At 37.0% G+C, this 27824-nt stretch overlaps 1 long non-coding RNA gene across 1 annotated transcript; it reads left to right on the forward strand.

Annotated features, from left to right (window-relative positions):
* Positions 1–24377: 24377 nt before the first annotated feature.
* On the forward strand, positions 24378–27188 carry LOC110917141. Its single transcript, XR_002580379.2, has 3 exons — positions 24378–24603; positions 26468–26525; positions 27006–27188. It is a non-coding gene; the product is annotated as an uncharacterized LOC110917141 (long non-coding RNA).
* The last annotated feature ends 636 nt before the right edge of the window (positions 27189–27824 follow it).

Raw genomic sequence — 27824 nt, forward strand, 5'->3', positions numbered from 1 at the left:
ACCTTTCTTGCTATCTTCCTTGTCAGACGACTGTTTCTTGCCCTTGTCACCCTTCCTGTGTAATTTATTCTTTTGAATCTGTGACTCAGTCAGTGTCACTGATAACTCGATTGCCTGATGGAGTGTGGTAGGGTTACTACCAGTGATAATGTCTTGCACCGAGTCAGGTAGGCCGTCGATGTATCTTTCGATAGCCTTGTCGAGTGGGGCGACCATAGTCGGGCAAAGCAGACTCAACTCCTCAAACCTATCAGTATACGCCCTGTGTTCGCCATTGTCTTTTTTCAAATCATCAAACTCCTTCTCCAATGCTCGTTGTTCATGACAAGGACAAAACTCCCTCATCATAAGAGCTCTCAGTTCAGCCCATGTCTGTGCTAGAGCAACATCTACACTACGGTCTCTCATTACCCCATTCCACCATGTAAGAGCCCTCTTCTGAAACACGCTCGAAGAAAACTCGACCTTGCGGTTATCCGGACACTGCACGTGGCGAAAAGTATTCTCGATGCTCTCGAACCATTGAAGAAGCCCAGTTGCTCCCTCAGAACCACTAAACTTGAGTGGTTTAGCCGAGTTAAAATTCTTGACATTGCATGTACCATTGTTGTTGTTGTTGGCTTGGTTCCATTGAGCAAAGAGATTTGGGAATTGAGCAGCCATCTGCTGCGCAATAATTTCTGCCAGCTCGACAGTTGCTATCAGGTGTTCGCGTTGAGGAGGCATTCTAAAAGAGGAAAACATGAAAGGAAACTAGTGAGATGATTGGACGAAGAGAATGAGATGAAACAAAAACAGCAAAAGCAAAGATGATGGTTACGCATCGTAAAGCAAACAAGCGACACGAAATGTCTAGTCAAAGTAAGTGGGTCAAAAATAATGTATCGCGAAGACATGTTCGCCTATAAGTGAACACTCACCCCAAGAGTTCCCAGGTAAGAGTGACTGGTCCGATTATGTGGATTTGTACGAACACTCTAGCCTTAGACAGAAAACTCAGGGTACAGGCATTCACTCTTCCAGTTCGCACGTGTTCACACTATTAAAGCCCAAAACTTTGACGATACTTTTGAAAATTCAAAAGGGTTCAAAACCATATAACAGAGGGTTCAAAACCTAGTAATCAATCATCCTAGAATAGATGATTAATTTTCAAAGCGGATTCGGAACTGAAATTCTCGTTGTGGTTATCACCTAAGGATAGGTGATGTGCATGTTTTAAAACCTAAACACAAGATAACTTGTGTTAGGGTCCTAGAAAGTTATAGTCTAGATCAAAGCACTACTAATAACCTAATTCCCTATAACCATTGGCTCTGATACCAACTCTTCTGTCACACCCCGGCCGCGTATAACATGCAACCGCGGCGGAAACGCCGGGGAGTGTTGGGACAGAATTAATTGTTTCATAACCATGGAAACCAAAGTTACATTTTATTTATTTAACAAGCGTAATACATTGTCTTAAATAGGAAAACAAGGAGTTCAAAACATAATTAAACTAGTCTATCTTCATTTTTATTCTCTAAGCCACAGGTCCGCCCTAGTGTCATGATCATCATCCTATGTCACAGCTCCTGAAAACACATGTGAAAGTAGGTACGTCAGCATAAAAATGCCTGTGAGATACATAGGTTTTGTGAAAATGGATTCATGACTTGAGTTTAAAGAAATGTTTAATAACAGTCAGTCATGAACCTTGTAATTTGTCTTGCTTTGTAAAACATTTGAAAAACCATAATATCAGATGATATGTATAGATAAGTGTAAGGTTAAACGAGTAACCAAGTAAAATGAGTTGAATAAGATAAGTTGTTTGTAAAAATAATGTCTTGTGAAGAGTATGTTATTTGTGTAAAATGTAATGTGTCTAAACTGAAATGACTTAGATAACGCTACGATATGTAATATTATAAGAGCATTTATATATAGGAAGTACCAGCGGCGTATCCACCATGTTTGTATCATATTACATACGCCACGTTACTCCAACCATTTACCCAAACCAACCACCATGTAAATTGTTCATGTATAAATGAATTGTCAAGTGTTATTGTGTAAACGATATCGAAATGTCTATGTTCAATGTAAACCACCAAGTATGTATATCAATGTCAAAATTTTTATGTTTAATGTAGATCATGTAATGTGTACCCAAAATATATCTTGTATGGTAAGTGAGATGTATCAACTAAACCATATGTAAAATGCACAAAACAAGGTGTTGAAGTAAAACATGGTTTAAATCAACGTTCTGTTTTGTGGAACAATGCATGCTCTACTGATACAGACATTTATGCGGTATTGTGAAATATGCATACATCCAAGCCTTGAGACTGTGGCGATAAACCCTTAAACAAATTAAAGGTTTATCTAAGTTATGTATATCGAATTCGGTCATTCCTTCCAATCCAAACAAACCCAGGATTTCAGGAAGGGGAGTTGTCAATTCATATGGTACCACTACCTACTAACGAATGGCGTAGCTAATGTTAATGAATGTATTCTTCCATGTTAAACAAACCAAATGTCATACCAAAATGAAGGCATGTGATGTAAACAATTGTACTAAGTATGCACACAATGGGCATAAATAGCATGAAATGTAATGTAAAACAATGTACTAAGTACGCACACAATGGGCATACATAACATGAAATGTATTGAAAGACAATGTACTAAGTACGCACACAATGGGCATACATAGCATGAAATGTAATGAAAGACAATGTACTAAGTACGCACACAATGGTCATTCATAGCATGAAATGTAATGTAAAACAATGTACTATAATGTACTAACGAACATAGCAGGTTTATGATGTGAAAACATGGAAAGCATGAAAGTAACAAGTAGGCACATGTGTTTCACCCCAAAACAGTTTAGAAAACAGTAAAAGATGGGGTTCAATGTACTCACCTGAGATTGCTTTGAAGTTCTTGTATAATAACCAAATAATGCTAGAGATCACGGAATATCAAACGGCACCTAATAGGTAGCTATGTTAATATACCGGACCAAAATCAGAAGGATCATATAGTATGCGGGTTCGTAAACCAAACGAGTATGGAGACTCGTGTAATATGGTTTAACAAAGCCTACATACTAAAATGAAACCTAACCTAAGTGCTTAAGATCCGTTACGACCCGTTTAGGTAGCTTATGCTACCTTAACGCGTCGTTCGTGTAGAACGCGTTTGGAACGCCTAACATCGTGGCCATAAGGTATAACCTCGGAAGGTTATAGCTATGGTCACCTAATGTGTTTGGTCGGATCCTAATGATCGACCAAATGGGTCGGGTTCGAAAGTATAAGCGATGGTTTAGATCGCTTACCTTACGACCCTATATATGCACTAAACTAAAAGTGACGAGCTAAGCATGTTAGAACATGCTTAACTAAGTTTAGAAAACAGGTTTGGCATCAAAACAAACGGTTTTGATGCTCACGAGTAGTTTGGTTACAAAATACGCAAGAATGCGCATTTTGGCCGAAACTACGACTCGTCACTGAGCCTTGATAACGTGGTAATCAGTAGGTATAGTCGCCATGGACTATAACCCTCGTGATCACGCTCACGTTATGAAGTTCCAATGAACTTCGTGTTGACCATAGGCTGGTCAACGCAGAAAGTCAAACAAAACGTTGACTTTCGGACTCGAAAAGCGAATAAAAGAACGAAAGAACACTTACGAAGGGTCCCCGAATGCTAATCTAGATCAAAATGGCTCAGGTATGAAACAAAGGTTCCAACTTAGAGCTTTAGATCAGATTTTTGTGGGTTTTAACCAAAAGGGGGGGGGGTATTAATAGGAAAAGTAAAGTCGTTAAGATCGTTTCTTGAATATCATGCCACGATCTTAAGCGTACACTTGTCAAGATGTTGTGGTGGCTCAAAATGACCCTTAACTCCTGAGATGGTGAAAGGGCATTGCCCTTTGGAGTGTTTGAAAGGCCAATTTTTGCAAGAAAACAAGGTTTCTGCAACTGAAGGGGCCATGCAGCCCGCATCAGGATCAGACAAAACCCAGGCGGGCCGCCTGGCTATGTCTGATCTGCACCAACTTTCAGAATTGGCAGTTTTGGTCCCTGTTGCATGTTTAAGCCATTTCCGACACTTCTAAGGCCCGTAAAGCCAACTTTAAGGCCCTAAAATGATGCCTAAACATTGTGGACATGAAACATGCTCAAAAATATGTCGGATGTTGGTTTGTTTGGCCGTACGATTCCGATGTTCGGTTAATTACGACGGAATGCGCATAAGCGCGAAAAATGATCCAAATTGCGCGACGAATGGATTTTTCTCATGCCAAACACTAACGCATAATATTAGGATGCTTACATAAATTTTTGGATGTCTGGATGTATTCAGAACGTAAGTTATGCGCGGAAGTGCAAACTTGTGCACTTTTTGACACTTTTAGCCCCTGAATGATCCAAAAGTTTGTTTTAGCATACCAAACCCCTCAAAGCCTATTTCTAAGCTATGTAAAGGATATTTATGGTATGTTTTACTTATGGACATGTTCCAGAATGTTCGTTACAGTTCGAATTGGCATACTTTCGTAGTTTGTCAAATTTAGTCCCTGTAAGCGAATTAACTTGTTTTTGCCATACCAAAGCCTTCAAAACTTATTTCTAAGTTATGTAATGGTTATTTAAGGTATGTTGAGTATTTGTTGATGTTTCGGAGTATTTGTCGCATTAAACTAAGTGCGTTTAAGTACCAGTTTGCGTATAATTCTCCAGAAAGCGATGTAGAGTTTGGAATTGAACAAAAGTCAAAACATGAAAAATGTGAAACACAACCAAACGAACATTGGGATAAAATAACATTGTTTTATTGATAATTGAACTGTTCATAAAGATTACAAGCAGAAATCTTACATATACCCTGACGAAAACCTAAGACTCGGTCGATAGATGCAATGAACAGCTCCGCTACTAAGCCCAATCACAGTATCTCCAAGAACACCATGAGAATCAACACACGAAATGAATCTGATCCGAATCACCAAGACACAAGAGTGGTGGATGGCGGTGTGTGGCAGCAGCACGACGGTGGAGGTGGCAACATTTGTGTGGTGGTCGTCGACGGATGGCGAGTCAGGTGGGGCCGGCTGATCGCAAGTGGAGAGAGAAAGAGAGAGGTGGCTAGGGTTTTCAGCTTAATCTCTTTCCGCTTGTGTTGATGTGCAGTTAGGGTTTGTTATTAAGGTTCAGTTTATAGAACCATTAGTTACGCTTTAGCCCACTAATTCTTGATTTCCTTTCCAACATATTCAATCCAAGTTTAAACACTAATTACCGGTCAACCCCTTGACCTTTGTATTTTTAATAATAAAAAAATTCTCCCCGGTTATTGTCTAATAATAACCATTCCTCGTTTCCATAGAATAATGATTGTTCTCCACCATATTAAACTACTAGTCAAAACCATTTTGGCTTTATTTTATTATCCAATAAAATAACAATTTCATTTACGAATTATTTCCACTAAATTAATTGTTTCGTAAACAACTAATATCTTAAGTATTTCATTAAATATTCCCGTTCCCAATTAATCCGCCTTTCGTGATTTATAATATTCAACAATTAAATATTATTCTTTGTTCGCCGTCTAAAGTGTAACACTTTGGATCATACCTTAATAGCAATGTTAAATAACCGATAATCAGACATTTTAATCCAATAGTCTTTCACTTGGACTATTTTCGATTATATCCTTAAAGTAGACAGGGTTAGACGACTAGTTGCATCACACTGTCCCTATCAAGGTGTGACGTATTACATTCATCAACGATTCCTTTGTGATCAAGTAACTCTTTACTTAATCAAGTATATAGCCCTAGTAATGTTATCAATTTATCCTTTATGCATAGAACACTTTGTTGAACATGAGACATGGATCTAATTTCAATCACATGTATTATTCAACTATTCGATTACTTGTCTTTGATACAAATGGTAAACAAAATATCTTTAGCTCGAGTGTGGCCACATTTTTATAATAGTTTGAGTCTACGAGGGCTCCAAAATGTTTAACTTTTTTAAACATTAAGAAGCATATAATTCCTTCGACAACATATGTAACATTTGTGCTTGTAATCATTATGAACAGTTCAATTATCAATAAAACAATGTTATTTGATCCCAATGTTTGTTTGGTTGTGTTTTACATTTTTCATGTTTTGACTTTTGTTCAATTTCAAACTCTACATCGCTTTCTGGAGAATTATACGCAAACTAGTGCGTAAACGTACTCAGTTTAATGCGAAAAATACTCCGGAACATCAACATATACTCAACATACCTTAAATAACCTTTACATAACTTAGAAATAAGTTCTGAAGGCCTTGGGATGGCAAAAACAAGTTAATTCGCTTACATGGACTAAACTTGACAAACTGCGAAAGTATGCCAATTCGAACTGTAACGAACATTCCGGAACATGTCCATAAGTTAAACATACCATAAATATCCTTTACATAGCTTAGAAATAGGCTTTGAGGGGTTTGGTATGCTAAAACAAACTTTTGGATCATTCAGGGGCTAAAAGTGTCAAAAAGTGCACAAGTTTGCACTTTCGCGCATAACTTACGTTCTGAATACATCCGGACATCCAAAAATTTATGTAAGCATTATAATATTATGCCTTAGTGTTTGGCATGAGAAAAATTCATTCGGTCGCGTCATTTGGATCTTCTTTCGCGCTTATGCGCATTCCGTCGTAATTAAGCGAACATCGCGATCGTACGGCCAAACGGACCAACATCCGACATATTTTTGAACATGTTTCATGTCCACAATGTTTAGGCATCATTTTAGGGCCTTAAAGTTGGCTTTATGGCCCTTAGAAATGTCAGAAATAGCTTAAACATGCAACAGGGACCTAAACTGTAAATCCTGAAACTTGTTGTCTGATCTGCACCCAGGCGGCCCGCATTAGTTTGGCCTGCACCTTCACGCAGGCCGCATCAGACAAGCAGACCAGATTCAATCTTTGATCCACTTGCAGTTGGCCTTTCGATCACCCAAAGGGCAATGCCACGTGTCGGATTCTTATGGTGGGGGCAAAATAAGGCACGACAACATTTCGACAAGTGTACAGGTCAGATCGTTGCACGTTATTCAAGAAACGATCCTAACGGCTTTGCTTTTCCTATAAATACCCCCCCTTTTTTTAAAACCCACAAAAATCTGATCTAAGCTCTAAGTTGGAACCTTTGTTTCATACCTGAGCCATTTTGATCTAGATTAGCATTCGGGGACCCTTCGTAAGTGTTCTTTCGTTCTTTTATTCGCTTTTCGAGTCCGAAAGTCAAAGTTTTGTTTGACTTTCTGTGTGACCAGCCTATGGTCAACACGAAGTTCTTGGAACTTCATAACGTGAGCGTGATCACGATGGTTATAGTCCGTAGTGACTATACCTACTGATTACCACGTTATCTAGGCTCAGTGACAAGTCGTAGTTTCGGCCAAAATGCGCATTCTTGTGTATTTTGTAACCAAACTACTCGTGAACATCAAAGCCGTTTGTTTTGATGCCAAACCTATTTTCTAAAACTTAGTTAAGCATGTTCTAACATTCTTAGCTCGTCACTTTTAGTATAGTGCTTATATAGGTCGTAAGGTAAGCGATCTAAACCATCGTTTATACTTTCGAACCCGACCCATTTGGTCGATCATTAGGATCTGACCAAACACCTTAGGTGACCATAGCTATAACCTTCCGAGGTTATACCTTATGGCCACGATGTTAGGCGTTCCAAACGCGAACTACGCGAACGACGCATTAAGGTAGCATAAGCTACCTAAACGGGTCGTAATGGGCCGTAAGCACTTAGGTTAGGTTTCATTTTAGTATGTAGGCTTTGTTAAACCATATTACATGAGTTTCCATACTCTTTTGGTTTACGAACCCGCATACTATCCGATCCTTCCGATTTTGGTCCGGTATATTAATATAGCTACCTATTAGGTGCCGTTTGATATCCCGTGATCACTGGCATTGTGTGATTATTACCCAAGGAATTCAAAGCAATCTCAGGTGAGTACATAGACCCCTCTTTTACTGTTTTCTAAACTGTTTTGGGGTGAAACACATGTGCCTACTTGTTACTTTCATGCTTTCCATGTTTTCACATCATATACCTGCTATGTTCGTTAGTACATTATAGTACGTGATTTCATTACATTTCATGCTATGTATGCCCATTATGTGCGTACTTAGTACATTGTTTTACATTACACATCATGCTATGTATGCCCATTGTGTGCGTACTTAGTTTATTGGTTCACATTATATCTCATGCTATTTATGCCCATTGTGTGCGTACTTAGTACATTGTTTTACATTACACATCATGCTATGTATGCCCATTGTGTGCGTACTTAGTACATTGGTTCACATTACATCTCATGCTATTTATGCCCATTGTGTGCGTACTTAGTACATTGCTTTGCATTACATTTCATGCTATGTATGCCCATTGTGTGCGTACTTAGTACATTGTTTTACATTACATTTCATGCTATGTATGCCCATTGTGTGCGTACTTAGTACATTGGTTCACATTACATTTCATGCTATTTATGCCCATTGTGTGCATACTTAGTACAATTATTTACATCACATGCCTTCATTTTGGTATAACATTTGGTTTGTTTAAACATGGAACAATACATTCATTAACATTAGCTACGCCGTTCGTTAGTAGGTAGTGGTACCATAGGAATTGACAACTCCCGTTCCTGAAATCCTGGGTTTGTTTGGATTGGAAGGAATGACCGAATTCGATATACATAACTTAGATAAACCTTTAATTTGTTTAAGGGTTTATCGCCACAGTCTCAAGGCTTGGATGTATGCATATTTCACAATACCACATAAATGTTTATATCAGTAGAGCATGCATTGTTCCACAAAACATAACGTTGATTTAAACCATGTTTTACTTCAACACCTTGTTTTGTGCATTTTACATATGGTTCAGTTGATACATCTCACTTACCATACAAGATATATTTTGGGTACACATTACATGATTTACATTAAACATAAACATTTTGACATTGATATACATACTTGGTGGTTTACATTGAACATAGACATTTCGATATGGTTTACACAATAACACTTGACAATTGGTTTATACATGAACAATTTACATGGTGGTTGGTTTGGGTAAATGGTTGGAGTAACGTGGCGTATGTAATATGATACAAACATGGTGGATACGCCGCTGGTACTTCCTATATATAAATGCTTGTACTATATTACACATCGTAGCGTTATCTAAATCATTTCAGTATAAACATATTACATTTTATACAAATAACATATTCTTCACAAGACATTGTTTTACAAACAACTTATCTTATACATACTCATTTTACTAGGTTATTCTTTTAACCTTACATTTATTTTACATATCATCTGATATTATCGTTTTTCAAATGGTTTACAAAGCAAGACAAATTACAAGGTTCATGACTGACTGTTATTAAACATTTCTTTAAACTCAATTCATGGATCCCATTTTCACAAAACCTATGTATCTCACAGGCATTTTTATGCTGACGTACCTACTTTCACATGGGTTTTCAGGAGATATCGTGTAGGATGACAATGGTGACACTAGGGCGGACCTGTGCCTTAGAGACTAAAAATGAAGATAGACTAGTTTAATTATGTTATGAACTCTTTGTTTCCTGTTTAAGACAATGTAACACTTCTGTTTGATAAATAAAAATGTAACTTTAATTTCCATGGTTATGAAACAATTTAATTCTATCCCAACACTCCCTGGCGTTTCCGCCGCGGTTGCATGTTATACACGGCCGGGGTGTGACAGAAGAGTTGGTATCAGAGCCAATGGTTATAGGGAATTATGTTATTAGTAATGCTTTGACCTAGACTATAACTTTCTAGGACCCTAACACAAGATATCTTGTGTTTAGATTTTTAAAACATGCACTTCACCTATCCTTAGGTGATAACCACAACGGGAATTTCGATTCCGAATCCGCTTTGAAAATTAATCATCTGTTCTAGGATGATTGATTACTAGGTTTTGAACCCTCTGTTATAAGGTTTTGATCCCCTTTGGATTTTCAAAGATCTCGTCAAGGTTTTCGGGTTTTAATAGTGTGAACACGTGCGAACTGGAAGAGTGAATGCCTGTACCCTGAGTTTTCTGTCTAAGGCTAGAGTGTTCGTACAAATCCACATAATCGGACCAATCACTCTTACCTGAGAACTCTTGGGGTGAGTGTTCACTTATAGGCGAACATGTCTTCGCGATACACTATTTTTGACCCACTTACTTTGACTAGACATTTCGTGTCGCTTGTTTGCTTTGCGATGCGTAACCACCATCTTTGCTTTTGTTGATTTTGTTTCATCTCATTCTCTTCATCCAATCATCTCACTCGTTTCCTTTCATGTTTTTCCTCTTTTAGAATGCCTCCTCGACGCGAACACCAGATAGCAACTGCCGAGCTGGCAGAAATTATTGCGCAGCAGATGGCTGCTCAATTCCCAAATCTCTTTGCTCAATGGACCCAAGCCAACAACAACAACAATGGTACATGCAATTTCAAGAACTTTAACTCGGCTAAACCACTCAAGTTTAGTGGTTCTGAGGGAGCAACTGGGCTTCTTCAATGGTTCGAGAGCATCGAGAATACTTTTCGCCACGTGCAGTGTCCGGATAATCGCAAGGTCGAGTTTTCTTCGAGCGTGTTTCAGAAGAGGGCTCTTACATGGTGGAATGGGGTAATGAGAGACCGTGGTGCAGATGTTGCTCTAGCACAGACATGGGCTGAACTGGGAGCTCTTATGATGAGGGAGTTTTGTCCTCGTCATGAACAACGAGCGTTGGAGAAAGAGTTTGATGATTTGAAGCAATATAGTGGCGAGCACAGGGCATATACTGATAGGTTTGAGGAGTTGAGTCTACTTTGCCCGACTATGGTCGCCCCACTCGACAAGGCTATCGAAAGGTACATCGACGGCCTGCCTGACTCGGTACAAGACATCATTACTGGTAGTAACCCTACCACACTCCGTCAGGCGATCGAGTTATCAGCAACATTGACTGAGTCGCAGATTCGGAAGAATAAATTACACAGGAAGGGTGACAAGGCAAGAAGCAGTCGTCTGACAAGGAAGATAGCAAGAAAGGTCAAAACAAGAATGGAAGGGAATCTGGTTCATCGAAAAGGGGAAAGAAGCGTAAGGCTTCCCAAAATTATGCTGTCACTGCCCAAGCTAACCAGGCAGCTCCCAACCAAGCCGCACAGCCTCCAGCAAAGAAGCCCTATTCAGGAAGTGCACCTTTGTGCAATCGATGCAACAGTCACCATCAGCCGCAACATCAGTGCCGTTTCTGTACTAAAGGTGGGAAGTCAGGTCATCTTGCCGATGTTTGTCGGTTTGCTCAAAATCGCACAGTTCAGAATCCTGCTCAACAAGTTGCTCAGCCTCCTGCTCAGCAACAGGGTCAGGTTGCACGACCGAACTCCCTACCAGGTGCTTGTTATAACTGTGGAGATCTGACCCATTACAGAAACCGGTGCCCAAGACTAGCCAACCAGAACCAGAATGCAAACCAGAATCAGGCTCAGGCTCGAGGGCGAGTCTTCAACATGAATGCTCAAGAAGCACAAGCAGACAATGAAGTGGTGAATGGTACGTTCTTTATTGATAATCAGCCTGCATCTGTTCTTTTTGATTCGGGTGCCGACAATAGTTTTGTGTCATTGTCTTTTGAGCCAATGCTTCGCGTGTCTAAAACAAAACTAGGTAAACCTTTGATAGTAGAGGTTGCCAGTGGTGAACCCATTGTTCTTAATTCTGTTCTACGCAACTGCCAGTTGAACCTTAACGACCATATTTTTCCTATTGACCTCACGCCAATGCAACTTGGAAGCTTCGACGTTATAGTGGGTATGGATTGGTTATCTAAGCATCGCGCAGAGATAGTTTGTTCTGAGAAGATTGTTCGTGTGCCGCTGTCGACAGGCGAGATCCTACAGGCTCGTGGTGAGAAGCCTGCCGGTGGTCTCAAACTCATGTCTTGTTTTAAAGCACGGAAGTATCTACGGAAGAAATATGTGGCTTTCTTAGCACATGTTACAGCAGATAAAGGCAAGGGTAAGTCTATTTCAGATATTCCTGTCGTTCGGGATTATTCTGAAGTTTTTCCTGAAGAGTTACCTGGTCTACCCCCAGCACGCCAAGTCGAGTTCTGTATTGATCTCGTACCTGGTGCAAATCCCATTGCCAGAGCTCCATACCGTCTTGCACCGTCTGAGATGCAAGAATTATCTAAGCAGCTTCAGGAACTCTCTGACAAAGGTTTTATCCGTCCTAGCTTTTCACCTTGGGGTGCTCCCGTTCTTTTTGTCAAGAAGAAGGATGGATCTTTTAGGATGTGTATCGATTATCGTGAGCTTAACAAGCTTACCATCAAGAATCGATATCCCCTACCTCGCATTGATGATCTCTTTGATCAATTGCAAGGCGCTTCTTATTTTTCAAAGATTGATCTTCGATCTGGATATCATCAGCTTCGTGTCCATGAAGAAGATATTCCCAAGACAGCGTTCCGTACTCGCTATGGACATTATGAGTTCACAGTCATGCCATTCGGATTGACTAATGCTCCTGCTGTTTTTATGGACTTGATGAATAGGGTCTGCAAGCCTTATTTGGATAAGTTCATCATCGTTTTCATTGATGACATCTTGATTTATTCTAAGACGCGAGCTGATCATGAGCAACATCTTCGTCTTACTTTGGAACTCCTAAAGAAAGAGCAACTTTTCGCCAAATTCTCCAAGTGTGAATTCTGGCTTAAAGAAGTTCAATTCTTAGGACATATTGTCAACAAACAAGGTATTCATGTAGATCCCTCCAAGATCAGTGCGATTAAGGATTGGGATACCCCTACTACTCCTACTGAAGTTCGTTCTTTTCTTGGTCTAGCGGGTTATTACCGCCGCTTCATTGAGAACTTCTCAAAGATTGCAGTTCCTCTAACTGCTCTAACTCAGAAGAACAAGCCATTTGATTGGGGAGTCAAATAAGAGGAAGCGTTTCTGACTTTGAAACAAAAGCTTTGCGACACGCCTGTCCTAACATTGCCTGACGGCAATGATGATTTCGTCGTTTATTGCGACGCATCTAAATTAGGTCTTGGCTGCGTCCTGATGCAAAGAAACAAAGTCATAGCATACGCATCAAGACAATTGAAGATACATGAGAAGAACTACACCACTCATGATCTTGAGTTGGGTGCAGTTGTCTTCGCTCTCAAAATCTGGAGACACTATTTATAGGTACAAGATGTGTGGTTTTCGCTGACCACAAAAGTCTTCAGCATATCTTCAATCAGAAAGAACTTAACATGAGACAGCGACGTTGGGTGGAACTTCTAAACGACTATGACTGCGAAATTCGCTACCATCCTGGTAAGGCGAATGTCGTAGCCGATGCTTTGAGTCGCAAGGAGCGTACTAAGCTTCATTGTGTTCGTGTCCAATCTGTTATTCAAGCTCAATCCAATATCGAAGCCCGTATTTCTCAGGCTCAACAATCTTGTGTTTCGCAAGGTTTGATGGATAAGGAATTTCCTTATCACATAACACCTGCTCTTGAATTGAAGGACAATGGATCGTATTACTTCATGGACCGTTTATGGGTCCCAAGCCAAGATAATATTCGTACCTTGCTTATGGATGAAGCCCATAAGTCTCGTCATTCTATTCATCCTGGCTCAGATAAGATGTATAAGGATCTTTGTATTCAATATTGGTGGCCTGGTATGAAGAAAGACATTGCCCTATACGTATCCAAATGCCTTACTTGTCTTAAGGTTAAGGCTGAACATCAGCATCCTTCCGGATTATTGGAGCAACCAGAGATCCCAGTTTGGAAATGGGAAAACATTACTATGGATCTCATTACTAAACTCTCGCGCACAAAGAAAGGTCACGATGCCATCTGGGTAGTTGTTGATCGTCTTACCAAGTCAGCGCATTTCTTGCCAATCCGTGAGGATTTTTCGGCTGACAAACTTACTCAAATCTACGTGGATTAAATTGTAGTTCGACATGGTGTTCCTTTGAACATCATTTCTGACATAGATGCTCGTTTCACTTCTCATTTTTGGAGAACCATGCAATCTGCTATGGGGTCCCAACTTAATCTGAGCACAGCTAATCATCCACAAACAGATGATCAATCTGAAAGAACAATCCAGACACTGGAGGATATGCTTAGAGCTTGTGTGATCGATTTTGGTGGTAGTTGGGATTCACATCTTCCGTTGATTGAATTCTCCTACAACAACAGTTATCACTCCAGCATCAACATGGCTCCTTTCGAGGCTCTCTATGGTCGAAAATGTCGTTCACCAGTCTGCTGGAATGAGATTGGCGAGGCTCAACTTACTGGACCTGCCCTCATTTTAGAGACAACAGATAAGGTAAAGAAAGTTCGTGATAACCTACAGACAACTAGAAGCTGTCAAAAGAGTTACGCAGACATGAAACGCAAGCCCTTGGATTTTCAAGTCGTGATCGTGTATTACTTAAGGTCTCACCTTGGAAAGGTGTGATCAGATTTGGAAAGAAAGGAAAACTTGCACCTAGATACGTTGGACCATTCAAGATCGTCGAAAGAATCGGTAAGGTAGCCTACAGACTTGAGTTACCTCCTGAACTTGGAAATGTTCATCCAACCTTTCACGTGTCCAATCTCAAGAGGTGTTTAGCTGATGAAAACCTCCACATACCGCTTGACGAAATTCGTGTTGATAAAACACTGAAATTTGTTGAGAAACCGGTGGAAATCATGGAACGTGAAGTCAAGTGGCTTAAACGCAAGCGCATTCCTTTGGTCAAGGTTCGTTGGGAATCTAAGCATGGACCCGAGTTTACTTGGGAATGCAAAGATAAAATGAAGGCAAAGTATCCACATCTTTTTCCACGAGTTTCCTTTAAATAAATTTCGGGATGAAATTTCCACAAGTAGGGGAGACTGTAACATTTGTGCTTGTAATCATTATGAACAGTTCAATTATCAATAAAACAATGTTATTTGATCCCAATGTTTGTTTGGTTGTGTTTTACATTTTTCATGTTTTGACTTTTGTTCAATTTCAAACTCTACATGGCTTTCTTGAGAATTATACGCAAACTAGTGCGTAAACGTACTCAGTTTAATGCGACAAATACTCCGGAACATCAGCATATACTCAACATACCTTAAATAACCTTTACATAACTTAGAAATAAGTTTTGAAGGCCTTGGTATGGCAAAAACAAGTTAATTCGCTTACAGGGACTAAACTTGACAAACTGCGAAAGTATGCCAATTCGAACTGTAACGAACATTCCGGAACATGTCCATAAGTTAAACATACCATAAATATCCTTTGTATAGCTTAGAAATAGGCTTTGAGGGGTTTGGTATGCTAAAACAAACTTTTGGATCATTCAGGGGCTAAAAGTGTCAAAAAGTGCACAAGTTTGCACTTTCGCGCATAACTTACGTTCTGAATACATCCGGACATCCAAAAATTTATGTAAGCATTATAATATTATGCCTTAGTGTTTGGCATGAGAAAAATCCATTCGTCGCGTCATTTGGATCGTCTTTCGCGCTTATGCGCATTCCGGCGTAATTAAGCGAACATCGCGATCGTACGGCCAAAGGAACCAACATCCGACATATTTTTGAACATGTTTCATGTCCACAATGTTTAGGCATCATTTTAGTTCCTTAAAGTTGGCTTTATGGGCCTTAGAAATGTCGGAAATAGCTTAAACATGCAACAGGGACCTAAACTGTAAATTCTGAAACTTGTTGTCTGATCTGCAACCCCAGGCGGCCCGCATTAGTTTGGCCTGCACCTTCACGCGGGCCGCATCAGACAAGCAGACCAGATTCAATGTTTGATCCACTTGCAGTTGGCCTTTCGATCACCCAAAGGGCAACGCCACGTGTCAGATTCTTATGGTGGGGGCAAAATAAGGCACCACAACATTTCGACAAGTGTACCGGTCAGATCATTGCACGTTATTCAAGAAACAATCCTAACGGCTTTGCTTTTCCTTATAAATACCCCCTCCCTTTTTTTAAAACCCACAAAAATCTGATCTAAGCTCTAAGTTGGAACCTTTGTTTCATACCTGAGCCATTTTGATCTAGATTAGCATTCGGGGACCCTTCGTAAGTGTTCTTTCGTTCTTTTATTCGCTTTTCGAGTCCGAAAGTCAAAGTTTTGTTTGACTTTCTGTGTGACCAGCCTATGGTCAACACGAAGTTCTTGGAACTTCATAACGTGAGCGTGATCACGATGGTTATAGTCCGTAGTGACTATACCTACTGATTACCACGTTATCTAGGCTCAGTGACGAGTCGTAGTTTCGGCCAAAATGCGCATTCTTGCGTATTTTGTAACCAAACTACTCGTGAGCATCAAAGCCGTTTGTTTTGATGCCAAACCTGTTTTCTAAAACTTAGTTAAGCATGATCTAACATGCTTAGCTCGTCACTTTTAGTATAGTGCTTATATAGGGTCGTAAGGTAAGCGATCTAAACCATCGCTTATACTTTCGAACCCGACCCATTTGGTCGATCATTAGGATCCGACCAAACACCTTAGGTGACCATAGCTATAACCTTCCGAGGTTATACCTTATGGCCACGATGTTAGGCATTCCAAACGCGTTCTACGCGAACGACGCATTAAGGTAGCATAAGCTACCTAAACGGGTCGTAATGGGCCGCAAGCACTTAGGTTAGGTTTCATTTTAGTATGTAGGCTTTGTTAAACCATATTACACGAGTTTCCATACTCGTTTGGTTTACGAACCCGCATACTATCCGATCCTTCCGATTTTGGTCCGGTATATTAATATAGCTACCTATTAGGTGCCGTTTGATATCCCGTGATCACTGGCATTGTGTGTTTATTACACAAGGAATTCAAAGCAATCTCAGGTGAGTACATAGACCCCTCTTTTACTGTTTTCTAAACTGTTTTGGGGTGAAACACATGTGCCTACTTGTTACTTTCATGCTTTCCATGTTTTTACATCATATACCTGCTATGTTCGTTAGTACATTATAGAACGTGATTTCATTACATTTCATGCTATGTATGCCCATTGTGTGCGTACTTAGTACATTGTTTTACATTACACATTATGCTATGTATGCCCATTGTGTGCGTACTTAGTACATTGGTTCACATTACATCTCATGCTATTTATGCCCATTGTGTGCATACTTAGTACAATTGTTTACATCACATGCCTTCATTTTGGTATAATATTTGGTTTGTTTAAACATGGAACAATACATTCATTAACATTAGCTACGCCGTTCGGTAGTAGGTAGTGGTACCATAGGAATTGACAACTCCCGTTCCTGAAATCCTGGGTTTATTTGGATTGGAAGGAATGACCGAATTCGATATACATAACTTAGATAAACCTTTAATTTGTTTAAGGGTTTATCGCCACAGTCTCAAGGCTTGGATGTATGCATATTTCACAATACCGCATAAATGTTTATATCAGTAGAGCATGCATTGTTCCACAAAACATAACGTTGATTTAAACCATGTTTTACTTCAACACCTTGTTTTGTGCATTTTACATATGGTTCAGTTGATACATCTCACTTACCATACAAGATATATTTTGGGTACACATTACATGATCTACATTAAACATAAACATTTTGACATTGATATACATACTTGGTGGTTTACATTGAACATAGACATTTCGATATGGTTTACACAATAACACTTGACAATTGGTTTATACATGAACAATTTACATGGTGGTTGGTTTGGGTAAATGGTTGGAGTAACGTGGCGTATGTAATATGATACAAACATGGTGGATACGTCGCTGGTACTTCCTATATATAAATGCTTGTATTATATTACATATCGTAGCGTTATCTAAATCATTTCAGTATAAACATATTACATTTTATACAAATAACATATTCTTCACAAGACATTGTTTTACAAACAACTTATCTTATACATACTCATTTTACTAGGTTATTCTTTTAACCTTACATTTATTTTACATATCATCTGATATTATCGTTTTTCAAATGGTTTACAAAGCAAGACAAATTACAAGGTTCATGACTGACTATTATTAAACATTTCTTTAAACTCAAGTCATGGATCCCATTTTTACAAAACCTATGTATCTCACAGGCATTTTTATGCTGACGTACTACTTTCACATGTGTTTTCAGGAGCTATCGTGTAGGATGACAATGGTGACACTAGGGCGGACCTGTGCCTTAGAGACTAAAAATGAAGATAGACTAGTTTAATTATGTTATGAACTCTTTGTTTCCTGTTTAAGACAATGTAACACTTCTGTTTGATAAATAAAAATGTAACTTTAATTTCCATGGTTATGAAACAATTTAATTCTGTCCCAACACTCCCCGGTGTTTCCGCCGTGGTTGCATGTTATACGCGGCCGGGGTGTGACAACATACAACTCTCACTTAACTTCAGTTTTATTCCCACTCAGACATCCGTATTACTACCATTTCACGATGTAAAGCTAGATAAGATCAAAGAACAAACTTTCACCAATGTTAGTTTTGATTCACAAGTCTAAGGATATAAAGATCATATCATTTCAAAACTTCTTATGACACTAATCTATGAAGACAATTTTGAAGCGAGTTACATCCCATATTATTCTCTAGTGAATATATGTATATGTGAATCTTTATCCTCAACACATTGAAGGTTCATCCCATAAAAAAATCAAGTATTCACAATATTGTTAACTAAAACTGATTTCCATGAATTTGACCAACTACGGACATTTAGAATACTCTATTCAAGGATGCTTAAACTTACAAATATTCAAACATAGGAACATTGTTTAAATGGCATTTAACCTTTAAATCCAAATGAATTCATAATGTTGCCTCACCTTCGAAAAACATCAAATACCAAACAATAGATCAAAACACTTTTAGCAACGTTAGCCAAAATTTCTCTACATGCAGATTGTATCTTCACGAGGATACAATCAATGGCTTTACTAAAATTTAAACTACCAAATTTTGTCTCATCAACATGTTATCATAAAAATCTCCATATTTGGAATTGTATTCGTATTTTGGAAGTTCCTTTTATTACATAGAATAAGTGCTCCTCTTTTAGGATCTCGATCTCATTTGAAATTGTATCATCAACAATTTCATGTATCACAAAAAGATTTTCTTATGTTTAACTCAAAATCCATTTTGCAATCTTTCACCAAGGTTCCACCATATACTACGGATCTCTATTTGTAGATTTAATAATGGTATAGTATATATCTTGCATTTGCATGTTGAAACAAAAAGTAGAAACAAAAGAGAACTGACATAAGATTTCTGCTAAGGAGTTCATCAGAATTCTTCTGATGAAGCAACTTACTAAACTGATAAAGTTCTGCACAAACTCCAAAGTGACTAGTGGACTACAGGATTCGATGAATATGCCAAAAAGCTACTTTTCACAATACAAGTGTATGAATAAACAAATATTTATTTATGACGAATATTTTCTATAAATAGAGAATATAAACACCGAAGAGCAAAGTGAGTTTAAGCCTTGAATTTACTACATCTTACAAAACGCCATGGCCATTCACCACATAATTCTTTAAGTATTTGTTTGTAATAGCCAATAATCATACAATCACCTTGTAATCTTTTCAAAGTGATATAAACTTGAAAATTTTGTATCTTAGATTCTTGAAAGTTTGATTTCTGTTTCCGCATATTATTTTCATACTTATTGAAATCACTTGCCAAGTTTAGTTAAAACATTGTTTATCTGGGATCAACAGATCCCCATAATACCGGTTTCAACAACAAGCCTCCGATGCTTGTCAGATCTGAATATAATATCTGGCAACGTGGGATAGCACACGTACTCGCCCAATAGAACACAGGATGTTGGAAGTCCATTATATTTGGCCCACACATTCCAATGGTACCTAGTGCCGAAAATTTGAATGTTCAAGAGCCAAAGAAATCGAAAAATTACTCAAAGTTTCAAAAATTTGAGCTAGATGCAAAGGCCTTCAGCATGTGGCCATGGCTCTCCCAAATGAAATCTACGCCTTTCACATTGTTACAGTGCTAAAGTGTTGTGCAATGCATTGAAGGAATAATTTGGTGGGACGAAGGATGTGATCAAGAACACTTGAGAAATTCTTAACTAGCAAATGAAACTTTCACATATGTTAAGGGAGAAACCCTTACTCAACAGTTCGAAAGATTTTCCTGTCTGATAAGTGAACTTTAGTTGGTAAACAAAAAGTTTCCAAAATCAACTTTAAGTAACAGATTTTTAAGATCACTTCCTGAAAAATGGGATACAATAGAAATTGTGATGAGAACTACTCCCGATTTTAAGTATATGACTTTGACTCAACTTCATGGAAAGCTTTTAACATTTGAAAGAGAGCTTGCCTAGAAAAAGTAGCTCTAGCAAACTGGAATAGTGTTCGATGATTATGTCTTTGGCAACACAACACTTCTAAGTCACCAAAGATCACCATCAGGAATATCAAATGATCAGGGTTATGACTTATGACCATTATATTAATATATCAACTGGAATCAATTCGGATCAATATTTCTCAAATTGTTCTTTCACAGCAAATGATGAAAGTCATAATTATGATAATCTATCTTTTGTTCTCTATGATCTTAGGATTATTGATCTTGCTGACCTTGAGGAGATGTATATTCTAAACCTAGTAGCACTACTTAGTCTTAGAGCAAACAACTTTTATAAAAGGACCGGTAGGAAATATCCAAGGTTAAATGGCAGGTCAAGGGTAGGGTTGGATAAATCAATGATAAACTATTTTAAATGTAATAGATTAGGTCATTTTTTTTCAGAGAGTACAGGAGTCAAACAAATAACTTTGCACATGTGATAACATATCCAAACCAAAGACCTCAATCAAACAACCAACAATAGTTTACAAAAATACCCAAAATACCCCTAGACGAAGTGTTCAAATGCCTGTTGCAAATGTTCAAGCACCTTTAGTTGCTCCTACTCCTTTGCCTGCAGAAGCCAAACAAATAAGCTTTTTGACACAAGTATTTATTGACTGGAGTAGCTTACTAGAGGACTTAACTAATGATAGCTTTGCTCCTTTAGCAAAAGAAAATGATGAGCATGTGAATTTTTGTTTTATGGCACTTGAATGTATTTTAGATGAAGGTGATCAAGAAAAGGAAAAGACTATTGGTGGAAACTCTATGGGTGTAAATGTAGAAAGCCTAGTGCAAACAACTATTTTTGGAAGGGCCATGTAGAAAGAATGGAAGAAGATCATCCAAAAGTTCCACTGATTGTCCTTATGATTGTGTAGAAGAAGCTGCTGCTAAGGTATCACCTCATATTCTTAAAGAATTATGTTCAAACAAATGCATCATTGCATTTACAATAATCAAAGAGGTCAATGAAAACCTTAGAGAAAAGGTCCAAGTTAGTGGAATTGTTCTTGAAAAACTAAAAAGAGATTTTAAAACCATACAAACTGAAGAAAGGACCAAGAAATGAGAAATTTAAAGCATGAAACATCAAATGCCAAAGACAAACTCCAAACTATGATAGAAAAATTTCAAAGTTGCAAAAATGAGCTTGAATCTACCCAAATAAATTTTGAAAAATGAGTAGAGTCATGTGCTGGATTTAAGATGCTTCTTAACAAACAAACAAACAAAGAACAATCTTCAATTTTCTTTTCAAATCCACTACCATAGTGATTTGATTTGAAAAATCTCTAATAATGTTTGTTTAGAAATTAGATTAAGGTAAATACCCTTTGATCCAGTCAAGATACTTTAATTAATCCACTAAGATATACTACATTAATTGTAGAAGAATTTAACTTCTATGTTTTAACTTCACGAGAAAAATATGCTTAATTTGTCAACTTTATCTCACTTAACTTGAAAGACTGGATGCTTTATAACTCACTTGTTCCTTCCTTTTCAAGTTGATTCCTAATCATTCTTTAGTTGATTTATTACTTAAACTTGACTTACAAATCCTTAGAGATTCGATTTTAGAAAACAATTTATAGATAAAAATCAGAATTCTCTTTTTGTGATTTCGTTTATGTGTTTAAATCAATAACATATGTTCTCAAAATCTAATTTTTATCATATATTATAGAGACAATGTATAATATGTTATATAGAGGATATCTACCTCAAAGATACAACCAGAATGCTTTTGTACCATACTGGACGTATCACCAAATGCAAAACAAATATTCAAATGCATAAAAGAAACTTGTCCAAAATCCAAAAGCATAAATGAAACAATCTTTTAAAACAACCAAAACATTGTTCATAAGCTTGAAGGCATAAACTATTTAATGTGTCTTCACTGCAGTCTCTCTAGTTACATCAGTCTAGCTCCTCAATGTATTCCTCTTGCTTCAATTTTTAAATGTGAAAAACACATTTTATTAGCATCAATACATCAAAGATTTAATGAAAAGTAAAAACCACAATAAGATATATACCACAAATTCCAGCCCAGAAGAATTTGCCCTTGTTAGCTTGGAAATCTTCTTTGTGCAATTACAACGCCCTTCCTTGCCACAATAGTAATAAATGTCGTCATTGTAGCTTAAGGCTCTTTTCTTGCCTTGGTTTGAGGTCTCGGGTTTTGATATACTCTTGGTCTTCAACTTTCCCCTCAACAGCTACCATCAAATCTCATAGCTCAACTATAGTCCCTCCATAGACATGTTTATTGTAGCCTTTGATGAACTCTTCGTACTCAGGTGACAGAGACACTAAGATCATATCTATATCCATGTCCATGTCCATGTGTATTTAGTATCCAAGCTTCTCAAGCATGTGAATGTAGCTCTCCATTCAGTCAACATGCACTTTTGACATCATGCTCAAATTTCATCGGAGACGTGATTTCCTTGAGTATTGCAAGAGGCCAATTTCGCTTGGCTTGAAACCTATCTTACAATGCAATGATCATATCATCCGCACGGGTATACTTATTTTCCTTTTGGAAATCCTCGCGAATTGTGTCAAACAAACTTGATAGGATCAAGTATTGGACCATTTGAGAGTCGTTGACATGTTGCATCCATTAAGTCTTTGAGTCATTTTTAGGAGGAACTATGGGAAGGGTTACTCCAAAACATACAACCTCTTTTCTAATTCGAGGACTTTTCTTAAATTCCTGAACCTTTTAGGGAAGTTATTTGTGACAAACGGCAAAATTCCGGTAATTCCGTACAACCTGAACAACTATTTAAATTTTTATTTTCGCGTATACGACCTGATTTTAATTAATTAAAGTCTTAAAAGTCTAGGAATTACAAAAAAGTCATAGTGACTTATGATAACGAATCCTTTGCGATTAGAAACAATATCCTAGACTAACAATAGGAACGCGAATAAACGATACTTATCAGTACTAGTCGCGGTACAGTCTGACACAATGAAAACAAGACATACAGTTATGTCTACACAAATATTCTATAAAAAGCTTTGTCCAAAAATGTTATGTGCCTAATTATTTACAAATTCCAATTAAAAACCAAATTGTCCAAGTCCGAAGAAAAATACAGCAATCGTGCGGAATATACAGCATTCCGCAGAACGAAACAGTAACTGCCGAAAAACCCAAAAATAAATATTATTTGACATAAATAAAATGATGGGTATTAAAAACGACACAAAATCCGCAATCGAATCTTATTGCGTTAAGCTGCACGGCTAGTTCAGTAAACTGCCAGTCAGCAAAGCCGGTACCGGAACCGTGTCAAAAATAATAAAATTTTTAGTCTAAAAAGTTGGATTAATTATTTGGATAATAAATCAAGTGCAAAAATAATTTTTGTTATGTATTTATCCAAACGAAACACGGTGTCAGTATTTAATCCGGTACAGGACCCAAACCGACTTTTTCACCCGAATTACAAACTAAAAATTTTGGTGAACTAGTTTTACCTAGTGTCACACTACTCTAAAATATTAGAGCTTAAAACTTTGTAGATATTTTTATATAAAATATCAAAGTTCTTAAAATTCCTAAGGTTTCTAGTTTAAATAAGATTTTAATAAAAAAATTTAGCAAATAATCCCCATATTTAGCTGATTTTCGGAACTATGTGGGTCCCCTCCAAGCTTATTCATCTAGTTGTTGTGTTGGAACAATGCAAAGTATGATTAGTGTCCTTTTTCCAAGATCTTAATTGATCTCCACACTCCACCTTCCATCCATAATCCCAAAACCATAAAAAAAAATTTTTTACTACTCTTCCACTCTCTCTCTTCAAAATTTCGGCCAAACCAAACCACCCTCACACCAACTTCATTTCAATCACAAACTCAAGATTTCTTGCAAAAATGGAGGTTTATGGATGAACCAAAATACTTAGGAGACTAGGAAAGCTATTAGGAGCCTTCTTTGGGTGGAACTTGAAGCTTTGGATCAACAAGATTTCTTATCATCATCATTATTTTCTAGCAAAAATTGTAAGAACATTACACTAGTCTTACTTTTATTCTTGATTTCTTTTTACAAGTTCATCTAAACCCACTTGAAAAAATAACAAGAAACAACTAAAAATCATTATTTTTAAACATGATTTTTCTATGATTATGAGATGAACTTGGAGAAATCTAGGCTAATAAACTTGAATCTTGGTTATTCTTACTCAAAAATATGATCTACATACATGCATGTAGGATCAACCAAGATTCATCAACAAAGTGATGAACATTAGTTTTTGATGAACATGCATGCTAGTAAAATGTGAAAAACCATTTAAAAACAAGAAAATAAATTTTTGAAAAATTTATTGAATAAAGTTTCCATTTCTGGAAAGAATCAAAAGCAAGAAATATGTTAGTAGCTAACATTTTGAATACGTGTTTATGCTTCAAATGACTTTGTAAGACATCTAAAACAAGAGTTTTTCATAAAATCTCTTTCTACAATTTTTTGGCAAAAATAAGGAATAAAGTTTCCTTTTTGGGAAAGATAAGAACAATATCATGTTCATGTTACTTTTGTTGACAAATTTTGATAGATATTGATACTTGATGATGTTTTGTATTGAAATAATTTGAAAACAAGTTTTGTATAAACTTGGGGAAAATCCATATTTCAAACAAAACTATGGCAAAATTTTTATAAATTTTGTGATGTGTTAAAAGTTGTTAAACAAAGAAGTTTGTTACTAAAACAATTATTTGGAGTCTTTAAACATGGTTAAACAAATTTTGGACAAAGTCATAAATCCATGTTTTATAAAAAGATTTCTAAATAAAAATGACAAGTATATATTTTTGGATAAAATGTGAACTTACAAAAATATTCATCAAGTATCATAAGTTTATATATTTTGATGTGTACATCATATGTTAGTTCTAGTAGGAACAAATACAAAATTGTTACACATCCATAAAAATTACAAAATATATATATAAACTTGAAAACGAAATAAAATGTCCATCCTTGGACACGAAAACACAAATGGACAAATTCGGACACTATTGGACTATATGGACTTTTGGACAAACAAAAATGGCACAAACAAAGCAAATGGTAAAACGTGACGGACAACACAAACGGGATAAATGATACGAATAAATAAAACCGACAAGTAGTAAATGACTAGAATAAAATACGAACCGTCACACAAGTTTATGCACTAAAATGTTCAACTATGGCATAAGTAACAATTTTTATAAAAATTAGATTTTTATAAAAATACAAGTATTACTATTATTATTATTTTTTTATTTTATTTACTAGCCAAAAAATTATGTAGTTTAAAAAGTGGTCCATAAATTAAAATTGGGCTAATGCCCATTTCTCATAAACAAAATTTGGGCTAGGCCCACTTTTACAAAACAATGGACTAAAATGTATTTTTAGTCAAAATTGGGCTAAAGCCCACTTTACAAAATACTTGGGCTAAAAACCCAATATTTACAAATTATTATGGACTAGATATATTTTAGAAAACAATTTGGGCTAGGCCCATTCTTACACAAGTTATTTGGGCTAAGTCCACAACTATAAACTAAATTGGGCTAGGCCTACCTTTATAAAATGTTTTGGGCTAAGGCCCACTCCTATAAATTAATTTGGGTTTGACCCATATTTTTAAACAAAGTTATTTAGGCTAGGCCCATAAGCACCAAATACCCAAAATGGACTTAAATTCTAAAACATAAATTAAGCCCATTCAAACACAAATAAAATAAAATAAATGTATATATACAAGGAAGTTATATATATATGAAAACACAAAAACAAAATACAAGATAGAATATTTGTATGATACACAAAAACAAACCTAAGTGTCTAACTAGATTAGAACACTTGTAGGTCGAGAAACGAACCGCGAACAAGGAATCGAATAGAGATTTGCACGGAACGCAAATCTGTGAGTTCATGTTTTCCCCTTTTACTTTGAATGTTTATAGTTTTAAACTTTCGGGGATGTATACATGTTAAAAGTAGTATGATAATACAATGAAACTATTTTGATCACATGCGGATAGGTGTTAAAATAAAGGGGCCATTAATGAATAAACAAGTACCGAGGAACAAACGGATAGATCTATTTGGGTTTTGGCAAGCCCCACTCTTAACGACAACGATAACCACGATCGTCAAGAGTGCCTTTGTGTCCAAACTAGTGTCGTTGACACACACGATAAATTGTCAAGGTTTGGTTGCCTCCTATTCGGCATACATATTAGTGTCCTTGCAACACACTAATGATCATACAATTTTTTTATCATACTATACAAAAACGAATTTTATTACTTCAAATGTTTTGGAGACTCATTTGATGCAAAAACAAAATAACATGAATTCACTCAACTTTTGTTGACGTTTTCAAAATTAACATGTATTATAGGAGATTAGTGGACGGCTTTGGGAAAATATGTTCAAGTGGTTATCAAGAACGCAAGCTTTTGTGATGTCATCCATTTTTAGTGTTATGTTTTGAACTTTGAATAATGTAGTTAAAGTTGTTGTTGTTTTAAGTTTCAAACAAGACATATGTAATGTAAATTATGGTTTTGAATCAAATGTATGGATGAACATCTTTTATGTTTCAAATATGTTGTTTACTCGATTGATTGTAACGATTGCCGCTCTCGTCACACTTTGTCATACGCTTCCGCTCAAACCGAAAAATCGGGGTGTGACATTATTATCATTGAGTTTGTTTTGATACATGTCACACCCTCAATTTTCACATGTGGAGTACTACCGTGAGGCGTGTGACTGACCAGGATCATGCCACTAATCATATTGAACGATAAGTATAATAAAACAGTTTTCATCCCTTCCAATACGATTAGTGGCTATTAATGTATAAAGACCCAAGTTTAAGTTCAAAACAACGTTTAGAGTTAACAACGGAAGCATAAGTTTAACCATTCAAACAAAAGTTCAAAAGTTCATAATTATAATTTAGAAAACCCAACAAGGGTTAACACGACCACTACACTCCCTGCTGCAAGCTCTTGAGCTATCACTGAGTACCTTCAAAGCATGCAGTAGGGTGTCAACATAAAGTTGGGGAGTTCACGGTTTATCCAGTTTGATTTCCAAAAACTTGTGTTGATAAATTACTAATTTATATCATGCCATGGGGAGCTACCCTATATGTAAGCTACTAAACTCCGTAATACGGAACACTTTGCGACCCGTTATCGTTGTTGCCCGT

Source organism: Helianthus annuus, chromosome 16, assembly GCF_002127325.2.
Source record: "Helianthus annuus cultivar XRQ/B chromosome 16, HanXRQr2.0-SUNRISE, whole genome shotgun sequence".
NCBI lineage: Eukaryota > Viridiplantae > Streptophyta > Magnoliopsida > Asterales > Asteraceae > Helianthus > Helianthus annuus.